Source organism: Corvus kubaryi, unplaced genomic scaffold (assembly GCF_017639235.1).
Source record: "Corvus kubaryi isolate FWS band 111438036 unplaced genomic scaffold, C.kubaryi_AGA036_p1.0 split3-131, whole genome shotgun sequence".
Lineage (NCBI taxonomy): Eukaryota > Metazoa > Chordata > Aves > Passeriformes > Corvidae > Corvus > Corvus kubaryi.
Genome location: NW_024582083.1, coordinates 7,259,289 through 7,273,911, shown reverse-complemented (window position 1 = coordinate 7,273,911; position 14,623 = coordinate 7,259,289). Strand labels below are relative to the sequence as shown.

Here is a 14,623-nt window from a genome sequence, read left to right as displayed (position 1 = left end):
GTATATTGCCATGGGGATGCACAAGGGAGCACCTTTGAATAAACCACTGAGCTCCAAACAACTCCTGTTACAATACCCCTGCAGTCCTGAGGACTTCAGTGGAACCACAGGTACAGCAGATCCCACAGCAGCAGTCCAGAGACTGAAACTGGAAAGAAGGAATCAGGTACAGTGAAAGAAAGCTGAACTCCAAGCAGGATGTTCCCATCTGACCCACCAACATCTGGTGCAAGACAGCCTGGTGCTGTATCTGGTGCAGCATCTGAGCCTTTGTGACAGTGCAGAGAAGTCTACTTCCATCGTTCCACCCACTCCATGGTGTAGGAAGTGCTACACAGACAGACTCATGAACACCATCTGCTTAAACTGTGGCATTTGCCTCCCTTCCGCCAGCATGTAATAGTCTGAGATGGTCTAAGTGCACTAATACAATCCTACATTTTGCATGTTTATATGTCATGAATCAAAAAAGAAAGTCAAAATATACTTTTCATCTCCCTCAGCACTGCATTTAGTTTTCTACCTGGATTTGCTTGCAGTGTTTCTTAAAAGTAAAAAAAACCCCAAAACTCTGGGGGAGTATGAAACTCTTATTTCAATAAAAATTAACAGCCATAAATACATGCAATACTTACATCTGCACAGGAACATAAAGTCTACAGAGGAAACAACTTTTTTTTCCCCCCATGGTACCTTTATTCATTCTACTACAAAGAAAGAACACTAAATTTCAGACATTAATGGAAATACAACAAAACCTCAATCCAGACCAGGAAAAAAATCTTTTTCCTAAATATGTGAAATCACTAACCATCATTTTCCTATTCACATCTGCATTTTAAAATGAAAAGAAAAAAAAATAACTTCCAAGTACTTGGGCTGTCATGTCACTGGGGTTTATTAATCACACACAACTGTACGGCCTATTAATTATAGAACAGATATATATTACTTACAGCATTTCTGTAGCTTGGAATGCAAGTAACTGAAATAGCCTCCCAGTGCTCTTGGAGATACGACAGCTAGTTAGGTAGAGGCACACAACACAGCACACTCTCTTTTTAAATGCTGTTCGGTGATTTGTACCATCTTTCACAGTGAAAAGGATGATATTTTTAAATTTATTTCTCATAGAAGTCCAAAGTCCCAGAACTGCAAAAGTGACCACTTAGCTCTCACTAGACTTCAGCATCCCAGGGGAAAAAAAAAGGAGGAGAAAATCAGTTCCCAGCAGGCTCCAACGAGAGTCCTAAAGGGGAACACTCCAGCACACCGCTTGCCCTCCAGAGAGTCCCAGGAACTCACCCAGCACCACGCTGGCAGCAGAGTTACAAAAAGTCTTCACATCTTCTAGTGCCCACCCTACATCTTAACAAGAGATCAAAAACATGTTCCTCACGCATATATTATCTGTGGGCTATATATCAGCTTTCCCTAAACCAACAAGCACAAATAGAAGGACAAGGTAGCTTTTGACAAACACAGATACAAATTATCCCAATCTTTCATTTATCTTTAATGCTAAAGTACCTGTACAATGCCCTTTTAAAAAAATAATTGAATGGATTTAAATTTTTTTGCTCAACTTCATGATAAAACTGTTTTGTTTGACATGGGGAAGAACAGCGTAGGGAAAAAAGGAACATACTTTTAACACAGCGGTGATTTAAGGCAGGAAGAAGAATGAAGACTGCTCACTTAGCTCAATACCACACAAAAACCTTCCACCTGTCAGAGGAAGCCCCACCAGCCCCAGGCTCAAGCTGCAATCAGCTTACATCTGAAAACTGGTTCTGCCCCACCTCAGCCCAGTTCCCAGTGGGCATGCTTGCATGTCTCTAGGCCATCCCAGCAGGCCCACCATGGGCACTTTCTGCTCAGGGCTAGAAAGAATGAGAAAGCAGAAGAATATGAGATACTGATGCTTATCTGAAATTGTATATGCAAATAAGCAAAAGGGCCAACTCCAGGCAGAGGGATTGTTTCTGATTCTCCTAAGACACAGAAGTTGCCAAACTGAGAAAAATACAAAACTGTTACATGAAACACAAAAGGATGAAACAGTTCGACACTGAGTATTTGCATGTGGACAGGACTGGCTTGTTTGAGATGATTAAAGCAGTGCAGATCAAACCTCAAGCTTGCACTTTTGAGCTCCCTCCAAGCCCAGGCAGGCCAGCCGCCCAGGGAAAAACCCAGCCAAGAGAAAAGATGTTCCTCCAGAGGCTGGCAAAAATATGGCACACACCACCCACCAGCCCCTAGTGCCCGCTTGCTCCGAGCATCCACAGCATCATGGTACCCCCCGGCATTTCCCTGCTCTGCACCAGCACTGCCTGGCAGAGGCGGGAAGAGAAGCCCTGCCCGGGTAGGGGAACATCCATCCTGCTGACAGGCTGGCTCCCCTGGTCCTCCTGTGCAAAGCCCTGCACGGGCGGCAGCTGCGGTGAGATGGGCTCCCCCCTCAGCGACAGCCGGCGGGGCAGGGTTCGGGAGAGCACACTGAGACAGAGAAAGGCTCCCTTCCAAGGTGTCGGGCCGTGCCTTTGACACCGGCACTGCTCTGCTGGACAGAGATGCAGCAGCGTGTGCGACGTGCAGCTGTTAACTCCCTGCCAGGACTGGCTGCCTTTCTGCTACAAGGCAAGACTGGATTCGCTACTGTGGCCACAGGACTTGTGCAATGAACGCACATTAATTTAGTCCAGAATTCCATGTTTTGGTCATTTGAATAGTAGATGGCATTTGTAATCAGCTCAAATACCATGGTTGTCAGGATAAGACATTAAAGAAAGCAGCTGTTCACCTCACTGATCTAACATTCTGCAGACTGGAGATCTATTAGTGAACCAACTGAATATGGGAGATCAGGGATGAAACATAAATAGCGCAATTATTCGGTTCAAACCATTTTAGGAAGTTATGCAACAACAAAAAAAGTACAAGAAGGTAGCATTTGAAAACACTTAGAGAAACACATTCTTAAGTGAGGCTTGAAAGCCATCTGAAATAAATTCAGCAGAAATCTTCCAGAGGTGGCGGTTAATAAATATGATTTATAGTCTAATAGCTAAGCAATGAATGTAGTCTGTCATGCACCTGAAATTGCTTTACATTGTGATTCATTTGCACAAGAACTACTTTCAACGGCCTGATTTTTTTTTTTTAATTTGAATTATAAGTCCATTAAAATAGAAGAAACACCCCAGCAATCCCCAATACAATCTTAGCCCAGTATTTCGTCTCCTAAAGAGACCATCAGCACACAGCCAGGGAAGAATAAGGTGGCACTTACACCTTCTCATAAGAATCTCTGTCTCCTTCCATTTTCAGCTTGAAGGATTTGCTGTGCCTCCTCTGATTCCTCTATTGAGTAGTCTCTGTGAGGCCTCTCTGCCAAAGGCTTGCCCAGTCTTTCTATCAGCCTATGTAAACTTTTTGCACTCACAGCATCATCTGAAGTCCTGCAAGTCCTCCCTCTGGCATGAAGAATCACCTCCTTTTCCTTTTAAATCCATCTCCCTCCAGTTTCCCCTCAAATTATTTTAACTGAAGAAGCAGTTCACCTCCTCATCTCTTACCACCAAGAACATTTTCATTCCTGACATGTTGTATGTAAATGCAATGAACTATAGCCCTATTTTAATTTAATTTTTAACCAGGCAAATTGAATGTACTCAAAAGATGGTAGTGATATACACTACTTTTTAGTGTAGGGCTATGAAACTTGTAATGAACCATCACACACACTTTTTATATCATACAGCTTCCAGAAAAGTTTAGATTATTTTGATACTGAGGAAAGTGGTTATGTCACTGTGCAAAATATCGCTGCTGTTGAAATCATCAAAATACTTCTGTCTCCAACTTTGCAGTGGTTGGCAAATTCTTCAGACTTTAGCCCTGATTTTCTAGGAGTTCACCTACATCATCATTGTAGGAGGAGAGATCTGTCTAGGTCTTCCCCAGTTTCACCATGATTGTGCCTGGACACTTATGAGGAATCATAATGACAGCAATGACTGCAGATCCACTCAGAAAATAACATAACATTTGATTTTTTTTTTTTCAAAACGTAAAACTGCTGACTGATTGCCCTTGTATGGGCCGTCTCTCTAAATTTTATGAAGACAAAATGGAAAGAATGTGACAAAGGCACACAAAAAAAGTAGTAGTCAGTAACTGAGACATGTGAGAAGTACTCTTAAGGCAGCAATCTGGGTAATGAAGAAAAAAAATGCAGTTTTCCCGTACTTTAAAAGCTAAGCACCACTTAGTGCCCTCTGCTGCATACAGAGGTAATAGGCAAAGCACCACTGAACAATGACATCATCTGATATTCAACAACGCGATACGTTGCATCTATGACAAATATTTATTTCCTTAATTACCCTTGTTTCCTAAAAATAATAATAAATTATGCTAATATCTTCGCTTAGAGCAGGTGTTTTTTACATTCTCTCTTCCCATGTAGTATCCTGTGTTCTGCCTGCAAGCAAGCTGTCACCTCGTCTCCCACATCTTACATAGTGGGAAATTCATGCTGGGTGAGTCGAGATGCTGGGTGGGGGGAGCGTACGGCACCCTCAGCATGAGATTTACTCATGACACGCTCATGACGGCTAAACAGCTCAGTGGGACGTGGTCTACACACCGCCCCTGCCACTCCTACTAAACTCAAGGGAGTGGGAAGTGCCCATCTCTCCCTATTCTCAGCTAAAAGAAACAAAACAAAGACAAACAAACATAAGCGAAGGGCAAACCTCCCATGTAATTTTCAACTTCCAAATAAATGTGCATTAAGAGTCTATAAAAAGTCCTTCATGCACAACATGAAAGAGGTAAATGCAGACTGGAGCAACTGCGACCCTGAAGAGGATTAATTGATTGTCAGACAGAACTGAGGAGGTCTCCTAATGTGGAGTACAAACATTTAATCTGATTCTGAAATCTTATCTCCTGTCTTTAAGAAGATTAACAGAAATTCTTTTGCAGCAGACTATTATTTCTGATCCATTTCATGAACTAAGAATATTTTCCAGAAGCAAAGTTTGAGCATTTTAAATAGTTTATTAGCATTCTACTCAAAATCAAATTCAACCAAGTTGATCATGATTAAAACCTGTTCAAGGAAGTTAGGTCATAAAAAAATGTCATTTGCATGTATTCACATTGCATTAAACAGGCATGTCACACACATGCACAGACATGAAAACGTAAGACATGAAAACGTAAGGTATCTAATCTTGCATGAGACATGAAGCATTCAAGGTCTCCACACTGTACTTGAACTGAAACTGGCATGAAGATGTTATGGCAGTAAAGTTGTTCCAAGAAACCTTTTTCCAAACTGATAATCCCTGTTCTAGCCCGGTTAAGGGAGATATTCCATAGGAGGAGGAATTAATTCATACATCCTTTTTTCTATCTTACACAGACTGAGTACAGGCAGACAGTTAATATCATTGCTGTGCTTGGTTCTGCCTGAGGAATCTATGTAACTGGCCAAGTTTCAGGCTTCTCCTTCATTTTTCCTTTGAATAAAGTGACAAGAAAAAGAAAGTACAGCCAGCTGGCTTCCTTTGTCCAGTTTCCTTCCCCCTGGAGGAAAGCAAGGGAGCCATCCTTCCCATTTCTCTCATTCCTGCCCATAAGCTAAGCCGGCATTGTGCCAGATAGCCCAGTCCTAAGCTTTTGGTATGTTTTTCCCTTGAAATCCAGGGGCTCCAGTAGGGTCTGTCTGAAGCAAGAAGAGCATGGTAGGCAGTACAGTGGAGGAAGGGAAAGATCACTGCCATCACTTCTGCCTCCTACAAGTTCCCCTGATGATCCAGAGTGAGACAAGATGCTTGGGGTTCTGCTCCACAGTCACAAGCCACTCCATCCAGCTCGGCCTGCAGCCCTGCTGAATGCACAGCATCTCCGCTGGGTGACAGCAGTAGAGCGATGGTGATGCCAAATACCTATTTAAATCAGGGCTGAGAAGCATCACACATCAGGCAACCCTCAAGAATTTGGCAGGTCTGCTTTAGATCTGTGTTGGCTGGTTGAGTTCAGCCTGCACCTGTTTAAAACAAGCTAACCTGGATTTCATTGCTAAGTAAGGCTTTATCTGGGAGTGGTCAGCACAATGAAACCAACCCAGCAGCATATAAACCAACACTCCTGCTTTTTTCTCAATAGTCAATTCATAATTAAGCTACCAGGCATCAGCTGAACTTTACAGTATTAACCCCAGGGCTTTTACTTGAGATGCCAAATAATTCAAATAACTTTACATTTGTCATGAGCAAAGTATGCAAGCTTTTGCAGTACTTCACACGACTCAGCTTGAGCCTTTAATCTAGACAGGACCTTGATCCAAGGGCAACTCAAATCAGTCCTCAAGTAGAACACTGCATGGGCTTCTGCTTGCTGCCTGGGAAGGTAACGTAATGCACCACTTGTACACTCTAATGCCTGCATCTTGCCTGTAGTCAAGGAAACATTTTAATTATACTTTCATTTTTAAAAAGTCCAAAGGACATTGTTCTTCTAAAGCCTCTTGTTAATTCTTTATATTATCTAGAGCAGAAATACCTCTCTTTCACACAGAACAGTACAGGATCACAAAGACATGGGCACATTGTCTCCTGAGCCCATGAGAACCACCCCCCCCCCCAAAACCATCCTCTTCAGCAGGGTTTAATGAGTACTTCACAACCATTATTTTTGCACATAATAACCACAGTCACGAAGCAAGTCTCCCCTACAGCAAAAAGAAAGCATTTAAAAAGGATCCTTGCATAATTTCAGGTAAAGCATGTTAGTTTCCAGTTCTCCCTGTACCTTCTTATGAAAATATCCAGTCAGTGAGAAGATGTGTGAACCCCTGAGGTGATGCAATAGTGCCACAAGTGCATTGCCATAGGACACCCTTCCTGGCACAACAGCTCAGATTCAAGTGTCCCTCACTTGAATGCCCAGGTATTTTCCCTCATGTACCTGCGTAGCTAGTACGAAGCAGAAGTCCCGGGTAAAAATGTGATACGTGGTCATGTATTTTGTCATGCTCTCAGCTGTAAAAAGGCATAAGTAACATATCCTTCCCTAAAGGGCTTCAGTGATCACAGAGACAGAAAACTGTCACATACATTCTGGTACAGAGATAGCAAGGTCCATATATAGACCACAAAAGAGGTTTTGTCCATCATAACCCACAGGGAGGAGAGCATCAAAACTTTAGACTGTAGCAGAAATTAAGTACCTGCCTTTTCTTAAGATAAAAGCAGCTGCCCTCAGAAATTTTAACTTTAGGTTTCAGCTCATAAATTCCCAAGGTATCTTAAGAAAACTAGAAAGACTGTTAATTACATGTACATCCTACACTACATGCACACAACCCTAAATACCTGCTTTCTTACATTGGGGAAAGCCACTATCCCAGAACATACTGCCCTGATAGGCCACATGTTGTTTCTACCATTTTTGCCCCCAAGAGTGCTTTGTGCCAAGTTTACAGACTTTAAAAGTTATTCTTTCTTCTTTCCTGATCTTAACCCAAAACACTAATTTTCTGTGCAATATACTCAGTAATGAATATGCAGAATACCTGTTGGCACCAGCAACTGCTACATGACACTTACCAAAAACCTAAACTAAATAAAAAAGTTTTTCAGATTAGACAGATTGTATTGGATGTTGCTTATGGAACTTGATCCTGAACTTCAGCACACGTGTTCTAATCTTGAGCAGCATGAGATGATAGGGAAAGGCTGTGGTTACTTTGTGAGGAAGCAGGAACAAGAGAGAGCTGCATCCCCAGCAGTAAATGTAAGGCCTGGAGGGTGCTCCTGGGCAGCTCCCAGCTGGAACTCCCTGCCTTATCAACTGGTGCCCTTCAGCAAAGTACCTGAGGGTTACACTGGGTGCTGGGAAGTTCTCCTTAGTCTTGCAGTTTCTTAGGCAATCCCAGAACCTTTCTGCATGCCACTGCTTCAAAGGCTGTGTGGTCAGACAGAGTACATATTTTCTGACACAACTGAAGTTTCTCAAGGAATGTAAGCCATGGTAAGAAAATTTTCATTTTCTAGCTCTCTCAGTAAAAGCAGAACTTCCCAAGTCAAAGAAAAGATACTCCCTTAAGCCAAAGACAAGTTATGTGCTGCTGCAAACAAAACCAATTTTAGAGTTCCTCTCTCTCACCTCCTGCTTCCCCTAAAAAAAGGAAAAGCCCCAAATGCTCATAATGCAGTGCATCTGGTGGCCTAAATATGGCTTCCCCACTGACATAAAGAGGTCAGAATTCGAGAAGCTGAGAAAATGACTTAAGCTTTCACAAGAAGACTTGACCTGGAACAATTAACCTGAGAACAACAGCAGAACAACATCGCAGAAAGCTCATTTCCAAGACAAGCGTCTGCTGGGAAAAGTTTAGTACTTCGGGACTGCTGAGGTAAGTTCTCACATTTACACCTGACAAAACGAATTCACTTGGACATGCAGTATTCTTAGAACTCATGTGAAAAAACAACTGCCTTTTGCTACACAATTTCCTAACCTCCTTATAAAAATGCTAGGTGTAACATGCCACCATATCCAGTACTTTTGGCATCTGCCTACTATAAAGGAAAACTTTGTTATGCAGTTGCAAAACCATTAAGCTCCTTTGAGAAACGTCCTTGTCTTCCAGGATGCTTCTCACATTGAAACCTAATTACCAAGGATCACTCCTGATCACCTTTACAAGTTCTGATACACTTAAAAATGTTTTCTTCAACTATAGTCAGTGTTTTTAACATATTATTTTCCTCAGATGTGAGAAGTAAAATAAAATACCATGTTCTGTCCTTAAATAAAATTGCCTACACAGCTACTTTTGATCCATGAGTGCTTGTTCTCCCTCCCAATTTTATCTGCCAACCACCCCCCACAAGACACACTTAGATTATTTGATTGGGGTTTTTTTTATTAGCCATCTGCTGTGCAGATAAACACATGAAAAAATTACAAATCAAAGAAAGAGAGGCAGATAAATGGGCTTTCACTAACCTTTCGCCAGGATAGGGAAGCTGAAATGACCTGTGGAGGCAGAGCCAAAGGGAACTAAACCAGGCAGCAGATTTGCTCCAGTCGGCTGGTGAGAGACTGAGCAAGCAGGGAGAGCTGGTGGCTTGGGAGGGAAGGAGGAGCACAACAGGGCAGATGAGTCATTAGCTACTAAATTAGAGAATAAGCAGCTTGGAATTGCAAATAACTGTATGCAGTCTGGGAAGTGGAGAGGAAGAGACACTTTCTGTCAAACTGCCCTGAACCGTCAAACATCTGCATTTTTCACTCAGTAGGGAGTCTGCCCGCGCCTCATCTGCTAGCCTTCCCTGTGTGCCAGCAGGAGGCTTCTCCCCAGCGAGATTTTCATTGGGAACACCGGCTTGGTTAGCAGGGAAGCGTAGAGAGCTGGCATGTGTGCACACACCTGGGAAGGAGCGCTGGAGAACCGCAATCGCTCCTGGGCACCGCTCATTCCTGCAAACCTTCCACTGCGGGAGGTGCTCTCTGCAATTACAAGCCTTTTTATGGTCAAGATAGTTGCAATGTTGCCAAAACGCTGAGATTGCTGAAGCTGCTTTGATGGCCTAAGAAGGTCTGCAAAAGCCTGAAGCAAGGCAGACGTGATTAGTCTCCACCATAAAATTTTCAAATACTCTGGTGAGGAAAAGTCAAAGAATAAAAAACAAACCACAACCTCTGACCTACACCTTTTGCTACCTAATTTTTTGTAAGAACATACCTCTGTTGACTGTAAAACCTAAAACTTATAATTATGGAGGTGAACCCATTTTTATTATGGATGGATGGTTATGGGTGAAGTAACTTTTAAAAGCAAAATGACTAGAGACCTTTCACAACCAGAATCTCAGATGTCATTTGAAAAGCAACAGGATTCAGATCCAAACCCAAGAGTTTCAGACCTGATCAAGACTGTGCTGAAGCCACAACAACAAAGACCTTAATTTTTCCAGTCAACACTTATAAAGGAGAAGAGATTGGGGGTTTTGCAGTGGGGTCAACAAACTCCTCATTGTACTCAAAACATTTCTGGTCTAATATAATCAAAAATTTGTGAGAATAATCAGATATTATTAATATATTATTATATATTAATTTATTTTCTTATTGTATTTTATTTATAGGTAATATATATTTATTTTTTATAAAACCTTGCAGGATATGCTCACAAGATTTCAACGTCATTGCAGCAGATTAATCAGGATCTAGCCCTCAGCCCACATGAAAATAACATCTCCTCACGCTCCCTCTGAATAAAATTATTAGCCTTAAAGCACCCCATCCTATTTTGACTGCTTTTTTGTTCACATTTCCACTCACAAAATAATTCTTAATCCCTCTTTTTAGCAGGCTGTTTCTGCTTTATTTTCTGTAATCCCGAGTTACCTTACAAGGTATGACAAGGGAACAGGTCATAGCATCACTGTGCCTCAGTGCCCTCTCCAGCAGCATCCTCTGCCCTGCGTTGTACATGAGTCGTTGCTGAGTGGTTAGCATTAAGCTTTCATGTTAGTGACTAACCTAGACTTCTGAGAGTCTTTGGTGCCTTGCCCAGGCTTAGCAATTACGCCCTTAGTGTTTCTGCTTTAGTTGCTGCTAAGACTTGAGTTCTTTTCTCCTACTAGCAGAAATGCAGATACATATTAAAGTAAAATGCATCTTTTCCATTACAATTTCTAGTTTTGCAATCTTTTACCAGCTAGTTCCACATATTTCTGTTTCTTGGGCTCTTTGTAGCTGACATTTTTCTTTAGACACCTACAGCTCTATAGCACAGGAACACCAAATTTCTTTCTATACCCCTCTCAGATGACTTTTTGATGACAGAAATGTTACAAACAGTCTGGCACACCTTCAGTCTGCAGCACATCTATTCTGTGAATATTAAGGGAGACTTTGCTTTCCAGTCCAGTCAAACCAACATATTTAAATGAGTAAAGGATGGAGGAAAAAAAAAAAAAAAAAAGGAATACTTCTATAACATAACTGCACATTTATAAATAGCTTTCCATGTGTGTCAGATATCAAATAGCTTAATGACAACTGATAACTGGCTGATTTCTGCAATCTGCCATCAGCTGCTATTTTCAAGAGAACATGAGCTATTCTTAATACTGTAGTTCAACTCTACTTAGTTGTGTAGGAAGCTTACATTTTTCAACCAGATGGCAGGTATATACTATTTTAACCAAAATCCTGTTTTAAGAACAGTGGTTGACATAATGACAGTGCTTGACAAGCCAAGAGGCATAAAAAAAAAAAAAAAAAAAAGAAAGTAGATAACTACATAATACCATTTAATATTGGCCTTTAAAAATGTAACATACTTATGAACAGCAACAGATGGGCCAGGCAATCAGGCTGCATGACCTCATTTGCTGGGAAAAACAAGGTGTTTTGTTTAGTTTTTTTAATTAAACTTCAGCTTTTATTTTCAAAATATACTTCATAAAACTTGGATGTGATTTTCCTCATACATGTATCAAGCCAAAAAGCCTCTTCTCCCAGGGTCAAGCAGGGACAAGAGCTGTTTGGCTGCATTATAGTGTGATTAATCCATGCAACTGCTTTAACACCCAACAGAGGGAAAAAGCCACCTCTAGAATACAGGGCTTGATATGATACAAAAAACTTGTTGTTAAATATCTCTATCATTAGAGCAATGTCTACTAATTAGGAAGTAAATCTTTTACACTGGCATTTCTACTGTAGCAGAAGACATTATCCTGCTCTTTTTCACTGGTGTCTCCTAAATGGCAACAGACATAGTAGCTGTGAAATCCACTTTATATCTCACAGAAGTGAAGTAATTCTGCATTTTTCAGAATTGCAGTAGCCTGAACACATTTTTTTTCCTCCACCCCAGTAACAAACATCAGTGCCTTTTGGGATCTGACCCACTGCAGTCTCATTTTGCTGCCCTTAACATAGGACATTGTTTTCCCCTCTGTACTTACATTATGTCTGGAATCCTCTCTTCAAGCAAATGGAGAACCAAGCGGCAAAGTGGAGTCTGGGTGACAGAGCGGCACACCAAAACACCCCAGGTGATCACTGTGGGTTCTCCTCTCTGCTGTGTCAGAGACTTCCCTTGTATTCAAAGTTCATTTCAGTGGGGAAGATCCAATGTCCTACCAGTCAAACACACTGAGCCTTTAGATCCTTTAAAGCTCTACCAAAGCATCTAGCAGTAGATGTCTCTATATTTACTGCTGTCTTTTTTTGGATATATGCCTATGCAAGAAGGAAGCAAACTCTCTCTGTATTTCACACCCATTCGCACTACATTTTTTTCAGGGTGTTGCTGAAAGAAAAAAAATTCCCAAGCTAGCTCAGCTCCAAATGGCCAACCACACAACCATTTATTTTCCTCTGGTTATCCTGACTGAGTTATTTTCCCACACATTCCTGATGGGGTGAATGACTTGTCTGAGCAAGTAAGATAATGCTTTAGGCAGCAGATTAGAAAATGCAAATGCACAGGGAGTCCAATAGGCACCTCATGGGTTGCCTCCTGCCAGGGAGGCTTGGTTTTCTATCCCCAGCTGAAGCTGCAGGAGGTGCCCATGTCTCTGAAGGCTTACACTGGGGATCTCAGGCCCTGAGTGAGGTGCTACAATGTCCCTATGTCCCAGCCCTGTGTCTGAACATAAACAGCGAGAACTATTTCTGCCAGCAGCAGACACCATGGCTCAGCCCTGCTATTAACCGCAGTGGCAGCGACCAGGTTGCCAATCCAGGGCAGACTATTTCAGCCAGGACAGATGTATCGCTTACTGGGGAGAAAGGAGGACAGCCCTGGAGCACCACCATTCCTACTGCATCACTTATATGTGGCTGTGGCAAAAAGGTCAAGGAAAACCAGGGATAGAAGGGGTTGGACTGGTTTTCACCCCCTGGATCAGCAGGATGGTTTTGCTTGCCCCATGCCTACTCCCAAAAGAGGACAAAGCAAGCCCTCATCCCTTGCACCCACCTCTTCGTGGCATGGAGCACCATGTAGGAGAAGTGTCCTAGGCACTGCCTCCTAAACAAAGAGGCTCAGGAGTATCATCTATAGGGAGAACAGTGCTACATTTTAACCTCTGACCGTTCTAAGTACCACGTGGTAACAAACATCAAAACACCAAGGGTTTCCTGGAACAGGTTTCCCAGCAGGGATGCGCTAGCCACATCCCTGGAGACTTTCCAGTCTGACCTAACTGGATCAAGCCTTGAACAACCTTGTCTGATTCATAGCTGGCACTGCTCCGAGCAGGAGCTTCTGGAATCCTCTTCTGTTTGACTGCACTCAAACCAATGTGCTGCTGACCATTTACTCTCCAGCTACTAAGTCCTCACAAGCTCAGCACCCTCACAAGGATTTTGGAGCAAATTAACTACAAAAGTACAGCAGTGTACCCTCCTCCAGCCAGGAAGGTCTCCAGACCAGGGTTCTCATAATGACTAATATCCCCCACTGAAGAGCTTCTAACACATACACAGGGTGGGGAGCCTAAAAGTGCAGAAATAAACAATGTCTCAGTTACAAAGAGGAATTTTCTAGATCTTTCTGTAAGATTTTACCTCTACCACTTTGTCTGTAAGCTTTTACTGCATAGTTTACTCTTTTTTTTTTCTTTTTGCATTGATAGAAAATCTATATGGAACTAGCAAGAATAAAGATATCTCTTTTTTAGTATTTAAAATAACTGAAAATTTGTGTCACACTGAAATCTTTATTGGATGGGAGTGAATTTTACACATGGTAACAATGAAACAATGCTGAGAAGGAACACCCTGACACCTCTTTTCACAGGCTCTTTACTTGAAATTGTAATTACAGCGATCTAAGTAGGAAGATAATTCTGACATTTAAAAAAAGTTGTAATAAAAGAAAACACTGTTTTCAGTTTGCAGGGAGATGCTGAATCACAGGAATGCCTGAACCGTGGAGCACGCCCCGGCTGCCGCAGGATGGGTCTGTCAGCTGCACCTCACCCTCCTCCCCAGCTTACTGGCTCAGACAGTGCTCAGGAGCATGGCTGAGACACCCAGGGTCACATCCCCACTGCTCAGCAGTGCAGAGTGGCATGACAACTTCTCCTAGGCAGGAGCATGCTTAGGGGCAATGGCAAGGCAGGAAGAAAACCTATTCCTGCTGCAAAGACATCCCAAGATCTTCGGGATTTCACAATGCCAATCAGTCTGGCTCCCTTCCATCTGACTCATGCCCACGCCCCAGGACAGCTGGCACATGGCTGTGCAGGAAGGGAAGCCACGTTTTTCCCCTGAGGAGAAGCTCGATTCGTGCTAAAATTCCAGTCTGGATCTCGGGAGCAGTATCCACCTGTTCTCCCTAACATCAAGGGTTTTAGCTCATTCCCTGGGCACAACCCAACAGCCTCAGCAGTTTGGGCACACCACACCTGAGCAGCAGTGGTCCCACGAGGGGCAGAAAGGTTTATGGACTGAGTGATGTACTTCAGATATTCAGAGTGCCCAGATCCCATTTAAAGTTTCACAGCAGGAGAGGAAAGGGAAAAAGAGAAGAAGAAAAAAACAAATTAAAAAATACAATAGCTGTGTTCCCAGA

General features: G+C 42.4%; 1 protein-coding gene across 9 annotated transcripts in view; it reads right to left on the bottom strand.

The window, feature by feature from the left end:
• The window catches only part of STOX2 (storkhead box 2), a 142,162-nt gene that overhangs the window by 85,377 nt on the left and 42,162 nt on the right, over nucleotides 1-14,623 (bottom strand). For 2 of the 9 annotated variants that reach the window (XM_042014980.1, XM_042014986.1), the window contains exon 1: nucleotides 9,031-9,114. The exons of 4 other annotated variants lie outside the window; for them this stretch is intronic. The gene's annotated coding sequence lies outside the window, so the exon portion shown is untranslated. Of the gene's footprint in view, nucleotides 1-9,030; nucleotides 9,117-12,005; nucleotides 12,307-14,623 lie in introns of those variants that run through there. 3 more of the 9 variants (XM_042014987.1, XM_042014979.1, XM_042014981.1) reach the window with 3 other exon arrangements.